A 16,669-nucleotide genomic window follows, 5' to 3' on the forward strand; every position below is an offset into this window, starting at 1 on the left:
TATCTTGTTTTTCCAGGACTTGAACATTCTTGGGGATTACTGGGTCTGATATTCCTAAATCTAGGTTTGTCTGATATTTTTCTCATGATTAGATCGGCATGAGAGAATTTTGGAAAGGAACGCCACAGAGTTGAAGTGTCCTTCTTGTCATATCAGGCAGAGGTGACATCCTCCATCTGGGATGTAAATCTTTATCACTTGGTAGGATTTTTGTCAGGGGACAGCATTTGCCAAGTTTTTCCACTGTAAAATGGCTCTCTGTCCCTGTTCATATTCCATTCTTAAGTGAGTCCCTAAGTCCAGCACAAAAGCTTCACCTCCTGGAACAGAGAGTATCCACATTTATTATTTGGACGAATGTGTTCTGAACAGAATTAATAGTCAGGATTCCTACTATGGTACATAGTCCAACCTCACACTATATAGTTCACTCTCCATCTGCCCTTTGAGAACATTAGCTAATTAATCCTAATTAGAAATTATAGCAGAATCTCACTAATTCTCACTTCACTGATCTGCAAAGAAACAGCTTTTCTAAAAACCCATCAGTCTTCACTTCTAAGCTGAGATTTATGTAGCTAAAAGTAGCCATATATGCTTAATCGACAAAGTCCCAGTCTCTGAATGTATTTCTGAAGGGCTTCTCTGCAGAGACTCACCATGAGGAACTTCCCCCAAACATTTTACTTTGTATTTTCAGCCTTCCTGTGGAGCATTATCCTAAGTCGTTTAAAGAGAACATATTTGTGAAAATAGCCTTGGAATTTAATCTTTTTATTATATTACAGCCTCTAAATGGAACACCTCTCTTAAGGAGTGCAAAGCCGATTAAGATATTTAATTAAGTAATAATCTGTATTCTTGAAAAACTCCCATCTCCCTGTGAGTTGGTTTCCATTAGAGCAGAATTTAGTTTAAGATGAGTCTATCTTGGATTCTGCCCAGTGGAAAATCTGATGGAAGTGTATATTATAATTATTTCCCCTAGCCACACCGAATGATGTGAGAATAGTCTGTGACTTGCACCTCTGTCTCCCACAGTGTACAAGTGGCATTTACATAGGTGTTTCTGGTTGCCTTTCCAACTTCTATTTATGCCTTTCCTTTTGTTCAACAGAAACCATCTTATTCAGTTCCTCTCCCCCTTCCTAGCCAGGGATCTCAGGGGAAATTGACCACCCTGAGCTTCAGGGATGGTTCTGATTATGATACCAGTCTTGAAAATCAGGATTGGGCCTTGTTCCCCAAGTATTGAAGATTGAACACCTGAGAAATGCTGAGGCAAGAGTAGAAAGTAAATTTTATTTAAGAGACAGGAGAGAGAGCGAGAACGAGAGCAAGAGAGAGAGAGAGAGAGAGAGAGAACCCTCTAGAAAGGAGGAAACCAGAGCTGGTGCCTGTGGGAGTGGGGGTGTCGTGCCCTTTTATAGATTTTAGGTTTCCTTTCTTCTCATGCCCCCTCCTCTTATCTTGCCTGTGTGACCAAAAGGCAGGTAAAGAGCCACCCAGGAGGTGATTGCTTGTATTGGAAAGTATCATCCTTCTCTCCCCTGGAGGTATTAGCAACAAGTTGATGGAGAAGTGCTATCTCCTCATTTCCTTTTCTTTAATAACCATCTATCTGTAAAAGTTTTGCTTTTACTGAGCCTAACTTTAACTCCTGCCTCAGCTTCCCAAGCTGCTGTTATTTTGGTATGTTAAGCCTTAGCACAGGAAGTAAATTTCTTTTTTTTTTTTTTTTACCATTTTGTACCTCAATATTTCCTGGTTAATATTACCCAGGTGTATTTCCTACTATATATATATATATATATATATATATATATATATATATATATATATATTAGACTTTTATTTACTTATTTATATATGGTGCTAAGAATCAAACCCAGTGCCTCACCCATGCCAGGCAAGTGCGCTACTACTGAGCCCCAGCTCCAGCCCCTGTATCTCCTACTTTTTAACTATTTATTTCTTAAATTATCTTTCTCAGAATATAGTTCTTTAGGGTGCTCTAAAAGAAAAAAAAATCCAAAGAGAAAGTAACTTGAGAAATGCTGTGTACCCAGAGAGTCAGCAAGTACCTTCTAGGTTCAGATAAACCCTGTTTAACTTATTTGGCCATGACTCCCTCCACCTCTGCTGTCCTTCCCAACTGGGTCTATTCCATAACCTATGGAACTCACTGAACAGAGTTTTCAAACGCTCACACCTATTTGAACTTTGCTGACTCTAAGCAGGGTTTCCCTTGCCTGGACCTCTCCAAACAGCCTCCGTAGCTATCTGTCTGCGTGAATGGCCATCCCTGTGCCTTGAACCTATCTCAGATAAGTGACTGCAATAGTTTGCTTCAAAATTTTTCCACATAAAAAGTACAGCAAGATCGTGTCCACAGCTTAACCCTAATCCATGCCCTGAGGTGTTTAGCATTTGAAATATTCTAACCAGGATTCAACACTTCAAAACAGTCACTCAGCTTTCAGGTATGCTTGAAATCTATCCCAGAGGGCTTGTGAATTAGCATAAGGTATCAGAATGAATTTGCATTCCTGTAATGAATGATGAGATCAGTGATGGATTGTAAAGATTGTCCAGGCCACACCCCCATCATAACCAAGGTATGAGAATCCGAAAAGCCCCAGTGTTTGGTACAGCGCTGTAGGCCAGCGCTGGAGGGTCTTGAGGTCCTCTGCTTCATGTCAGACCCCTGGAGCCTGAGTTCCCTACAGGACTGGCCCATATTATTATTGTGCCTTTTGAGATGACGAGTGCTGGCCCAGGTGTCAGAGGGTCATGAAGGGCGCTTTCCTAAGCTGAGAAAACAGTGATTGCGATGCGTACACAGAGTGCTAATAAATATTAACAACTGGCTGAATTTCACTAAAGTTGTGCTTGAACCGTGCCCTGCCTCTGGGATCTCAGCTAAACCAGAGCTGCAGAGTGTTACCAGAAAACCCTGTCAGGGCTCTTCATGCTAGGTAGCTGCATACATTTTCCTGCCTGTGTTCCGCCCTCCTCCTCCTGCCTCCACTCTGATACACACACATGTTGGGGTTCCTTTAGCAGCCATGCTTGTATCCACAAATGCCACAAATTACCTTCTCTTCTCTGTTTTTCTTTAAGTTATTATCAAAGTTCTGACATAATAGCAGGCTCATTACACTAGTGTGGAATCGATGACAGCTTTCTGATAATCAAGCCAGATGTCACAGTTGACCTACTAACGTTCACCTCTTGAGTCTGTTGGGCCCTTGCTCAGATGATTTGCTCTTGGTTTGCATGGAGTTCTAATAAGCTTGATTTGTCCTGCCTCACAGAAGATCAGAAACAACAAACTAGAAGGAATTTGAGGCAGGGGGAAACTCAAAAGCAGCAAGAAGTGGATTGCTGGTAGTGAAGACTGATAAAAGCATAAAAATCAGACAAAAGAACTCAATTCTGTGATGGTTTAGTTAGAAAAAGTCAAAGAGCCCCATACCTCAGTAGTTCTCCAACAATGACATTGTTCTAATGCCCAGGGTAATAGTTGATGTGTATCAAGGGATGCTTTATGGAGAGATTGAATGAAGGATTCTTAGCATGCTCTGTTTAACCAGGCGGGAAAGCATGTGGAATGCTTTAGAACTTCCAATAACGTGGCGAATGTTAAAGTTTTGATGCTGGAAGTAATCAGTCACGGTCTTGTTATTTGTTAAAGCAGTTTATCTAACATCCCGTTTCCACATCATACAGGATGAAGGGGGCATCATTTTACATGATTATAGCAGTTAGTAATTGGAAAATACCCACTAACCCATGAGGTACAAGCTCTTTATTAGAAAAACAACTCCCAGGTGTGACTCTTGTTAAGTTCCAGGTAGTTTTACAGATTCAATGAAGACAAATGGAGCATGTGGGAGAACAGACCTGAGGATGCTTGGAACTAAAGCAGCCCCTTTGCTAAGTTCTATTTTTAACTTCTACTTTTTGTCTTGCCCCAGAAGGCCTTAGCCACTGTTATGTTTTGCTAAGTTGGGAGCAGATGTATTTCAGTACCCGGGAAAGGCCTGTGGAATATTTTGCTTTGGGCCATAGAGACTGTCCCTGGATCGCTGTGCTCAAGTTTGCCCTTGGCTGATCAGGAATGGCTGATCTTGAGGGGCGCCTGGGCTCACCCCACCCCCTATGGCTTCTGCCTGCTGTAGTGATACCTCATTGGTTAACAGGTAAGGGATCTGAAGGTCTGCAAACAGTAAAGCAAGAGGCAGATGTTTGATTACTAGACATTAAGGAAGAGGAGAGGGTGTAGGAAGATGGGATCTACAGCCTGATGTTACTGCTGTGGCCAGGCACCATGTACACTGCAGCACCTTACTCGGATGCCAGCAACTCTACAAAGTAGGTACTTTATGTAATGAGGAATTTAAGGCTCAGAGAGGTTAATTGACTTGTGAAAAGTCACATAGCTAGTTAGAGAAGGGGCTGAAGTTGATACTCAGATCTGTCTGCCCCTAAAGGCCCTATTTTGAACCCTTAGATGAGCACTGGGGAACATCCTCTTACCCCTGGACCCACCCAACCTTGGTCCCTGGAGGAAAGAGCCATGAGAAGGCTCCCAGGAGAAATGCTAGGGACAAAGGTATGGATCCAGAGGATGGGGCCTAGATGAGACACAGATTATAGCCCTTCTCCTGGATGTGGGCCTCTGTTCTGGGGGCCGGAACAAAATCAGGCTGCGGTTGGAGCATCTCTTCCCACTGTGCAGGGAAGCCCCCTATATCCCTGCTCCTATGACCAGTGGTTCTTTACCCAAGGGCTGTCTGAGGGTCACTTCCAACTGGGCCGTTTGGCTGCTGATCTCCTTAGGTATTCAGCTCAGGCTTGAGTTGTCATTTGGGATGGCTCTCGGGCAACTGCAGAACTGCCGCTTCTCCCAGGGCACAAGCAGCAGGAGGTGGAGACGAGGAGGACCAGTGCCCAAGCTTCCTCCTAGCAGGGGCTACCCCCCCGCCCCAGGCCTTGGCCCTCTGTTCCTATTTCCAGCTGACTCAGCTGCCCCAGGAAACACGACAGCCTCTGTCCCGGCCTTTTCCTTGTCCCAGTTCCTCCCGGTTCTTGTCCTTTAGTTAAACGGCAACCGGAGGGAAGCATTAGAGGTGGATGTGGGCCCTGTGCTCCAAGGACAAGAGAGGTCAGGGCAGAGCATGGCCCAGTCCAAATACTCTGACTGAGCTTCTGACCCACAGGAAATTCTGAGCCAGAAAGAAAATTGGGGCTTATGTTTCTAATGGGGTTCAAGAAAAAGTGGGGAAGTCACAAGTATCATGGTAAAACAAGAGCATTGCCAAGGGAAGAGGAATGTGCTCTGGAGCCAGGCAGACAAAGAGAGATTCTGGCCTGCCTCTGGCTCTGTAACTGGGGACGTTTTCTTAGTTTCTGAGAGAGATGTGACAGATAGAAGAAAGGAGTCTTGGCAAGGAATAGAGTGGAAGTATTACAGGATAGGTGAAAGGGGCCAGATTTTTGAGTGTCTAAAGTGTCAAGCAGAGGAGCTGAGATTTTTATCTTTAATACACTAGGAATCCATTGAAGGTCATTGAGCAAGGTCACCTGATCAGAGTAGTGCTTGAGTGAGATTAGCCTTGTAGTGTTACATTCAGTTTGAATCTGTGCCCAGGCCTAGAAAAGTAGCATTAAAAAAATACTGCCCTTTTGATAGCATGGTGTGAGGAGCTGTGGTCGTCTCCAGTGCTGTCCCCCAAGTCTGTCTAGCGAGTGCTCTGCTTTCTGGAACACAGTAAGCCTGTGTTTTCCTGTCTAATTCAAAGTTAGGCATGACTGTGACTTACTCAGACCAAGGCAAGGGTTGGCAAACTTTTTCTTGAAGAACTAGATGGTAAATGTTTTCAGCTTCCGGGCCATATAGTCTCTGTGGCAACTACTTGACTTGACTGTTGTGCAGAAGCAGCCACAGATGAGAGGCACAGGGGAGGTGTGGCCAGGTTCCAGTAAAACGACATTTGTAGAAAGAGACGGCTGGTCTGCGGACAGTGGTTTGCTGTTGCTGGACCAAAGCTTATGAATGGAATTAACCCTTTTGGATAGAATCTCCAAGAGCTGGTGCCTGATTTGTCACCTCTGCTGTGATCCTAGAGGCTCATATGGAAGTGAAGCCTCGCCAGCCTGAGATCCCAAGTGACCCTCTGGACCAACTCCCTGCCTATGAGCCTTGCACATGTCACATGCATGAGAAGTCAACCCGGCAGTGTCCGGCCATGGAGACTGTGGCTCTGTTTCTTACTCTGTCACCACCTCTCCACTGTGATGCAGTGCCATCCTTGCAGACAGAGCATCACTGTCAGTGGTAAGTCCTCATGGTCATGGCTGGTATTTCCTGACCACTTACCATGTGTCACATAGAGGACTCTGTCAGCCTCGTTTCCATAATTCCTTCCCACGTCATAGGCCATGGGTGTTGGTATTGGACCCATTTTACAGAAAAAGAAAACAGAATATTAGAGAGGTGAATCAACTCACCCAGGGTCTAACAGTTCATTTGGTGACTGAGATGCAGATGTTCTGACTCTCACTCCTAAATTCTTAACCTTGGTGTCTCTTGCCTTGAATCTTGGCCTTCTGTTTATTTTTTCTTTTATTCCTTCATCCTTTTGCTGCTTTGGTCACTGTTCATGGAAGTATGTGCTGCTTTGTCATGATCCACAGTGGTCGGCCACAGGGCAGGAATGAAGAATTGTGCTTCCAGAAAAGCACCAATCTGAGCAGGGGAGGAGGTGGATGGAAATGCCGGAAGGATGACTTGGATTGGATGTTCCGATACCCACAATAAGATGCCATGTCAGAGAGTGGCAGGTCCTCAGAACCCCTCAGTCGTGTACCTATGTATTTTTGCCCATCATCTTCAAAGTCTGTTTTATCTTTCCACTCTCAGCCATGTTCTTGTCTTTCTTTGAACATAAAAAATAATTTCTATTCTGGAACTGTCTTGAGAAATCGTGTTACTCCCCTTCCTGGTCTGGAGGAGCAGTTAATAAGCTGTGACTGTCACCTGCAATGGCCTTGAGGTAATTTACCAGTCTTGAGTCACAACAGCCTAACTCTACCATGTAATAAGCCTCATTAATGAGTTCTTGTAACTTCTCAAGAGCTACCATTGAAGAGACTATATATCACGCTGTTCAATATTCTTTATTTAAAGTCCTGTCTAATTAAAATTTTATGTAGTGTCATGGAAAATTTCTTTCAATAAGTAATACTTTCCCAAATCAGAATGAGAGTTGCATAGGTGATTGTATTTCCCCTTTTACCTTGTCTGTTGGGAAACAAGATTTATTTGATACTTGGACATAATAAGCATTGCCACTGAGGATCATGGTAGAGTATGTTTCCTTTCCCTCCACTCCTCCTTTACCTTTGTGGGTTCAGATCTTTGTTTCTGACTTCAAGTTTTCATGTAACGTTTATTATTGAAAACTCTTCCTGGAAATAGATGTCAATCAGAATTTATAACATTGTTTGGCCATGAGATGGCAAGTCATGGTGTGGTGCAGAATTAGCATTTAGAGCTGTTGCTTGCCTCAGCCTAGTTGGAAGTTCTGATTGTGTATCATCACAGCCAGAGTTGTGGTCCATCAGAGCTTCAGATGCCTTACATGTATAGATCTACTTCCTTCCACAATGGCAGCTTGAAGGGATCCTTGTTCTACCTCACTGTTTGCATGTACCAGTGATCTAGAAGGAGATTTTTGGTTTATGAGATTTGATAAAATCAACAACAGCAGCAGAAACCTTTTATTGAACACTTGCTTGGCAGATACTGCACTGAGGACTTTGTGTTCTTTAACACGATCAGTCCTCTATCCTGTGTGATATTTTATTACAGGGTTGGGGAAACTGAGGCTCATATGGGTAAAGCTCATCTAGGTAAACTCACATACAGTGAGCAAGAAGCAGAACCAAGATTTAAGCACAAATGACTAAGAATGAGAATTTGCCCTTTTCCTACTTGGATACAATTGCTTCTTATGGCGATGACTACAATGATACCATCATGGAGACCAAGTGCTAGTCTAAGTGCTTGATAGGTGTTACTGCAGCCAACACAAGATGTTTTATTGTAACAGAGGGAATTTATGAGAGGGGACTGGTTAAGCAGGTGTAGGATCCTGCAAAGGCAAAGGAGGACCTGGGAGTGACACAGAGACATAGCTGCAGGAACAGCAGCTACCACTCCTGAGGCTAAGGCCACAAAGGAAGAAAATTTGGAGAACGTGGCTTTTGGGACTGTGGCTCAGACTCCAGAGGAAGGACAGCCACTTGACTGGTGCAGGTGTTGTAGGCCTGAGGAGGAAGCTCTCTTAGAGCAGAGAGTGGTCCTTAGGGAAGTGGGCCCTGCCCAGATGTTGGCTCTTTGGAGGGTGCAGGGAGGCTGGTGCTGGGAGTACGGGAAAAGGGACACTAGAAGCAAGTCCAATGCCTGCGTGAAGAGCGTTGCTGGGGCAGTGCTACAGAAACAGCCCTCCCTCTACTGCCTCCTGTTGTCAGAAACTAACAGAGCAAGCTGTCAGGGAGCCGCGTGATTGGCTGATTGGCTGATTTGTAGTCCAGCATCACTGACCGGGTAATAGAAGGGCTGGTTCAAAGCTGAGAGACAAGAGCTTCCTAACAGATACACCTTCTTCTTCTTCTTCTTCTTCTTCTTCTTCTTCTTCTTCTTCTTCTTCTTCTTCTTCTTCTTCTTTCTTCTTTCTTCTTCTCTCCTTCTCCTCTTCATTTGTAAAGCAGTAAGTCTGAACAGATAGGGTACAGGGGCCACGTGGTACTCTATTTACCCGGTCTCCCAGGCTTAGCAAAGGGTGTAGCTAACCAAGCTCATCTTCTCCCCTCCTCTCTCCCTACTTGGTGGGGAGTGACTTGAGGCCTACTGTGTCTAGTGCCAAAGGTAGTTTCTGGTGGGTTCTGCTCATTATATTCTTGAATTATATAATTATCAGTGTAGTTAAGTCACCACATATTCAATGACCACAGAAGGTGTACCCAGCCAGGAGACATGGAGTGATTATGGAAGAACTTGGGGAGGGTAAGGTAGAGTGTGATATCAGGGAAGGGAGAATGGTCATATCACTTGCAGTAGGAGATTGTTGTGAGCAAAGTGTTTTTATCAACCTCCAGTGTACTGATTAGGAAACACAATTTCTCCAAAAATGTACGTGCTTAGAGAAGGTGTTCATTCCTTTTTGTCTGAGGCTTCTTATTTTGTGCTCTTCTTCAGCTTCATCTTTTCATCATGAGCCCAGTAGTGTAAAACTTCCTATTTTTTTTTTTCAAATGAATGAGGAGTTACCAAGGAGAACTCCACAGTTACTTGTTCATGGCAGCAGAAAATCTGCAACAGAGAAGTCCCCATTGGGACAGACCTCGGTCATCTTCACACACCTCCAGCAAATGAGTGAGCAGAGTGTGCCTTTGCTAAAAGCTACCCCTGAGCTCCCTATCCAGTCCTGGACCAGAGAGTCACCTTGCAGAAATCACCCAGGGAGAGCTGCCGCTCCTTCTGACAGCTAAGGCCTTGTTCCCTGGCCTCAAGGGAGGCTTCAGAGAATCATCTAATGATGCAGCATCTGATCTTCAAGGCCTACAGAAAAAAATAAAGTGGCCCGAGGAAATGAGAGGGATTGTGGCATTCCTCTGGAGGCACCTGCATGCATCAGCAAGACCGAGGAACACTGGGTTGAATAACTGAGGAGTACACCAAGGCCCTTTCCTTCCAGCTGATCACACGTTGACACCATCTTCGCTGACAGAATGCTGACTCCTTAGAAAGGGCTGTCTCCCAGACAGTCTCCCTTTATCCTAAGTTGAAGTATCAGTTACATGAAGAAAAGCTCATGAATCTTAAATGTACAGATTGATGATTTTTTTACATGTATGTATGCAATGTGACCAGCTAACCTATTCTACTTCTAGATGACTTCATGTCCCCTCCTAGGAAGTCTCTTCACCTTCCCAATCTGACCATATATTAGTTTTGTCTGGATTTGCAGTTAATATAAATGGAATTATAGAAAACACACATGTGTGTTTGGTTCTTGGGCATATTATTGTTTGATTCCATTTTTTACTAATGAGAATATTGAAAACGAGTTCAAAGAAATGGCATGGCTTGAGCAGGGTTTCACTCCTGGCACCCTGGGCTCTTCCTCTTTACCCACCCCATTTATTATGACCCTCCTATTCATCCATCCATCAAGCCAAACAAGCATTGAGAGATGGCTTTGTGTCGGGGATGATTCTAGGTGTTACACAGGTGCATAGAGTAAATTTTCCCTGTCCTCAATGAGCTCTTGGTACAATGGGAGAGAATGTCCTCAGGTGGGTAATGGAGCAGGACTTGTGAGGGCACAGCACTCTGTTCAAGAGCCTGTGTGTTCATGTGGCTGTCCAGAGGAGGAGCCTATGACCAAAGGGCTCAGAGAGGAAGAGATGACACTAGAACAGAATTGCATTCTTGGACAGTCTTCTTGCCACCAGGCTGTAAGATAAGGAGACAGGTAAGATTGGCAACATCTTTTGTATATTCTGTGGCATGTTGTGATCCTGGACCTGGCAGGAAATTGTTGCTGGATTCATGACCCACAAGAACCTGAATAAGCTTGAATCTAACCCAGTCAAGGGCCCAGGTGACAGCACAGGCTAGCTGACACCTTCACTGAAGCCTTGTGACCCTGAGCAGTGGACCCAGCTAAACTGTGTCTAGACTCCTGAACCATGCAACTGTGATATTATAAATGTGTGTTGTCTTAAGCTGCTAAGTTTATGGTAATTTATTACACAGCAAAAGATAACTAATGCACACACTTACCTGAAAATATTGTCAAAACAACCCAAATGACGTGTGGCTCTATAGGCACTATGAATCCTGTAGGCCATGCAGAGGGATAGAATAAAATGCCAGAGAGGTGTTTTGTTTTGTTTTTTTTTTTCTCTAATTTCCATTTAGCATTTTACTTTCACACTGTTGGGAGCTCCGACTTGTCAAGATGTAAACAAGGGCATTACATTGTTTAGGATGTGAGTTTAATCGTTCAAAGGCCCTTAACCAGCTCCTCTCCTAGCATTTGTAGGGCCCAGGGCAAGAATAGAAATGATGGAATACCACATGTGTAAAGAATTGAAAGATATAAAATCACTGTTTAATATTTTCTACTATATTGCCAATAAACCTCCATAATGACAGCATGTGTAAAGTAATAGTCTCATAGCTTGAAAGTCAACAAAACATTAGAGATAAAGGAATTTAGTTGCTATTATTCTGTATGTGGAGTATTCTACTGATGGACAGTGTTTGGATAGATGGTTAATTCAATAAATGTCAAATTTTAAAATTATTTAAAGCTGAAACTATTGAATTTCTGAAACATTTAAAATGAATTCTATTAAGCATTTTTATAAAAATAAAGCTATTGGAATTTGGAAGTCCATCCAATTTTCATTGGAAAGGTTTAGTTCCCCATGTCTTATGTTTTACCCCAGACCTGCCCAGAGGTGTGTAAAGTTAAAAGTTAAGTGAATTAGTTATCGGTGCAGACTGCCCCTCCATTTCCATCTGCAACTTTTGTGAATACCACACTTCTTCAGTGGTTTCCACAGCACCAAGAATTGGAGGATGGATAAAAACAAGAAAATGAGTATTCCACCCGCCTGTGAGACAACATTCTTCATTTTGGAGGAGCCTGTTGCACTGATGGTATCTGAGATGAAGGAGTCAATAGTAAACACCTAAGAGCTGGTACCCACCAACTTCTGCAAACTGAAGTAATACCTGTCCCAGATGCTAGTGATGGCATGATCTTTCATAACACTTAACACAGTAGCCATTTTTCTTTTCTTTTTTCTTTTTTTGAGTAAGAGATGTGGAGACATATTTCCCTGGGGCCAGAATGATGCTAGTCACACAAGTGGATGTTCAGATTCCCATTCCTGCTGTGTCGGTGCTCAGCATTGGGTGCTAAGTGACTGGTGCCTGTGCATTCTCTAATAATTGCATGTGTTTGTGTGTAAGAGACACAGAGAGACAGAGCATGTGCAGTCTCCAGGACTCCCATGGGTGGAATCCAGTGCACATGCCCCTCTTGCATCTAAGTTGGGAGGGGGGCAGTACCCCCAGTATTAGTTGTTTAATCACATAGACATTTATTTCCTTCTCATATAACATTTCAGGATAAGAAGCCCATCCACCATGGTATACAACTCCACAGTCTCAGGGACCCAGGCTGCTTCTATCTGGTTGCTCCTCATTTCTTACGATGCGGGCCTTATCTGCACGGCTTGAGATGATTCCCACCAAGCCTGTAATTTAATCAGAAAGAAGGGAAAGGCTAAAAGGCATGGCATACCCCTCTGCTTAAAGACCTGACCCTGAAGTTGTGTGATCACCTGTGTCACATCTCATGGCCACAACCAGCTGAGAGCTGGAGTCTTCCACACGATTCCCATGTGCACAGCTAAAGTTGTTTTTATGGAAGAAAGGGAGGAACAGAATTTGAGTGATGACTAGCAATCTCTGCCACAAGTCGATTTTAATATAAATTTGGGAGGGAGATGACAATTTGGAGGAAAGGATACACAGTTGCCTTAGTTTAACCAACAGACGCAGAGGAAGGAGCTTTGGATGGTCTTAAGAACAACTGCAGGCCAGATACTACCTGAAACATTAAGCCAAGTTTCCTAACTCTCAGAAAAAAACTGGACTGGGTTCAGATCCACAACCAGCCACAAACTAATACAGTGACTAGTTTGGTTGCATTATTTCTTGGCCTCGGTTCTCTTCAGTAAAATGAGGGCTTTGCATTAGATTCCCAGTTTGCAAACAAGATTCCAAGGAAGCTTAAGATTCCTCAGAGTCTCTTCAGGCACTAAGGGCTGGCTGTGAACTCTTCTTCCCTATTAGCAATAGCAACTCCATTTTGGTTGGTTGGGTGTCTTAGCTTTGCATGAATTTTCTTTTGGGGGAAAAAAAAAGAGGCTGGGAGATTTACTGCTAGACAGAGAGTTTAAAAATGCCTGGACACTGTGACACTTGGTAGAGGCTGCATGGTGTGGCGTCAGGTTTCCTGGATTTAAATCCCAGCTCTGCCACTTAACTGTCTGTGGCACATCGGTCAGAGCTATTGTTTGTTTGAGCCTCAGCCATGAAATATTGTTTCCTTACCCATAAAATACAGTCACTGTTACATACCTCTCAGGATTACCTGGAGGCCTAAATGAGATATTATTTTTGAGAGAACTTAACACAGAGTTTGGTGTGAAGGACATATTTAATAAATAACAATGATTATTATTATCATTGCCCCTACCATCAACTTTAGCACTGAGGTTTTAGCTCTGGGCTATAACGTGTTTTTATTTTTTGTCTTGGCAAAATATTGTGCAAAAGAAGACCCTTTTTATGAAGTGAATAATTATTAGAGGATTTTCCCCTTTGCTCCTGGATTTTGCACATTTTTCTCAAAACAAGGCATGCTAGAGTGAGTCCATTGTGGATGAAGTCATTTGATCCTAAGTAAGATGGACGGTTCCATCATTTCGAAGGCATTATTTAAATAACTTTTTTTGTAAAAAAAGAGAAAACAATTTTGATCTTTTAAATCAGGGAGGAAAGTAATTCCATTTTAGTGCTGCATGATAGGAAAATAGAGAGTAGAGTTTAAAGCACTTTAAATAAAGAGAAGGATACACAGGAAAAACCTATGTATTGCTTTTTGTCAAACATGACTTTCTAGGATTTAACCTGACTCTGACTTTAGACCCTGCTTATTCCAGTTGATTAAACCCTTGACAAACTTAAGGCTGTTGGACTCGGTCATACCTCACGAGAGGGTCACGCTGGTCTCTTTTGCAGACCAGGGAGCTCTGGTGATGATCCTTGGGAGCCCAGAGCTCTTCATGCTTTTCTGTAGCAAGGGTGGCTTTCAAACATTGTTTTGTAGAACAGGTTACAAATTGGGGATTCCCCAAGACCTTCAGGCCTTTTCCAGTGAGCATTCCTATATTTCAGATAAACCTGGAGGTAAGTAATGCATTTTAATTTTTTCTTGTTAAATTTCCCTTACCTTCCCCCCCCCCCCGGGGGGATTGAACTCAGGGGCACTTGACCACTGAGTCACATCCCCAGCCCTATTTTGTATTTTATGTAGAGACAGGGTCTCACTGAGTTGCTTAGTGCCTTGCTTTTGCTGAGGCTGGCTTTGAATTCATGATCCTCCTGCCTCAGCCTCCGGAGCCACTGGGATTACAGGCATGTACCACTGTGCCTGGACAAATGTCCCTTAGTTTTGAGGATGTCTGTGTTTTAGAATCATGTCTAAAATTTGTCAGGGAGATTAGCACTCTTTAGTAAGAGTATGATCATCATAATGGAGCAGGACAGGTGTTTGAAGGGACATATCAGGATAAATGGGACCATCCCAAACCCAGAGAGAAAACACAAAGATTGTACCCTGCAGAATACTATCTGGAAGTCAGGGTGGTGGGCACTCAACCCCTCTGAAACCCAGACACCTGGCCTTAGGAACTACCCTTCTATAGCATATCTCTCTGTGACCCAAGCTGGCTAAAGCCATTATGTGTTATGTAAGAAGGTGAATATAAACTGAGAAGTGGTAAACATATCCTTTGAATTAGGCCACCTCCCTGCAAAAAGAACGATTTGAAAGATTTCTTACAAAGACTCAAATTTCTATAAACCTGAATTAACATGACCCAGCCAGAGATTCCCAGCTTAAGGTGTACGAGGTCCTGATATTATCGACCAACTAGTTTGCAATTATGATACCCTTCATCAGAAAAAATGAAGTGATCAGCTCTGATTTGTTTTTCTGTGAGTCATTACGATGTTTACCCAGCACATCAGAATGTAGTCTAAAAGCCTTGAATCCCTGACTCACCCCTTGAAGCAAGCAAATCTCTGAGATCATCAATGACTGTCCCTCTCTTCCTCTTCTTCAGTACCCCGTTCTTTCCCAGTGCAGCGAGCCGATTCCCACTTCATGGAAACCCACTCAGGATACCGGACCTCCTTTTAACCATTTCGTCCTTTCACCAAAGCTAAGCCACATCAGTGATGTTTCTCTCTCCCCCATGCAGTCCTTCCTCTCGGAGAGGTGAGGCACAACCCCAGGATGCTGGGTTGTGTCGCAGAGCTGCCAGCTGTGGCAGGAGCGGCACTCTGGCCCTCCCCTGGACTTGCAGGCCATGCAGCTTCTCTGTTTGGGTTGGCAGCAACAGACATGCACTTCGCTTTTGCTGAGGCTCGATCACTTGCTGAGTATTTATTTGTTCCAAAGATTATTTGGCTATCCTCAGGAATCTAGGCGTTCCCGCCAACATTTCTCCTTTGGCATGGATTCCCAGTGGGGAATGTGAATGGCCCCTTCTCCCCTTCAGAAGGGGCCTTCATGACCGTTGGGTTGGAAGTGTTAGGGTAGAAAAGCAAAACGGGACCCAAGAGAGATGCATGACTTGCTAAGATGGCTCAGACTAGAACTTGGATCTTCCAACCCAGTGTTCTTCCCAGGAGAATCTCTCAAACTTTTGGGAGCATATCATTACTTGAGGAACTTGTTTAATAAAGTGCAGATTCCCAGGTTCCTTCATTAGAAATTCTGATGCCAGATCAGCTTGTTTAACATGTACCTCCTCTTGGCCACCATGTGGGGTATCATCAGTGTGCAAGAGACCACTAGGCCTCATCAACACCCAGTCCTGGTTGTATTCACCCAGGGAGGGAAGTGGTGCTATAGGTAAATATGAAGAAGGCCATACAACTTTTGCTCATTTTTTAAAATATCACATGATCTGGTGTAGTGGCATATACCTGTAATCCCAGCAACTTTGGAGGCTAAGGCAGAAGTATCACAAGTTGGAGGCCAGCTTCAGCATGTTCAAGGCTGGCCCTGACAACTTAGCAAGACCCCCATCTCCAAACAAAAAATTAAAACTGCTGGAGATGTAGTTCAGTGGTAAAATGACCTGGGTTCCATCTCCAGTACCATACACACACACTCACACGTACACACACATTTAATATAAAAATTATAGCATAGAGAATATTATTCATTAAAATAGCTTTACAGAAAGGAAAAAAACATAAACTAGTCCTCCATCTAACCATCTTTCGACTTTCCAGCTTTGGAGGGATAGTCCACGCATTTAAGTAGCTATCAGTCTAGTAATTATTTTGTTTTATTTTTACTTCATTTGGGCCAAGAAGTCTCTTCATTGTGTGACTTTCTAGCAAACAGGACCCTTGAAAGCTGTTAAAGAGGAAAAGTAGCATTTCCCCTTATCAGCATTTGCTGTGTTACTGAGCACCGTGCACAGTGCTTCACATCCATGCACTCTTTTCATCACATCCCGATTATTATCTCCGTCTTCCAGATGAGGAAACTGAGGCTTGGGAAGGATAAGTAGCTTGTACCTCATTATAAGCTGAAAGTCAAACCTTCTGACTCCAAAGCTCATGCTCTTCCTCCCCTGTTGCATTCCAGACCTGCAGGCAAGAGGCAGAAGGTGGCCGACTTTCAGGCCCCCTGCCCATGAGGAAAGCAGGAATCAACCAGGGGACAGGAATCACAAGTATACCTCGTGCTAAGACATCCACTAAAGACACAGT

The 16,669-nt window shown here is 43.6% G+C and overlaps 1 protein-coding gene across 6 annotated transcripts in view; it reads left to right on the forward strand.

Annotated features, from left to right (window-relative positions):
• The window catches only part of Mapk4 (mitogen-activated protein kinase 4), a 166,118-nt gene that overhangs the window by 58,546 nt on the left and 90,903 nt on the right, over positions 1-16,669 (forward strand). The window lies entirely within an intron of this gene.

This window comes from Marmota monax, unplaced genomic scaffold (assembly GCF_021218885.2).
Source record: "Marmota monax isolate L192 unplaced genomic scaffold, Marmota_monax_Labrador192_F-V1.1 WCK01_AAM20220418_F8-fsc00088, whole genome shotgun sequence".
In the NCBI taxonomy this organism is placed as follows: Eukaryota; Metazoa; Chordata; class Mammalia; order Rodentia; family Sciuridae; genus Marmota; species Marmota monax.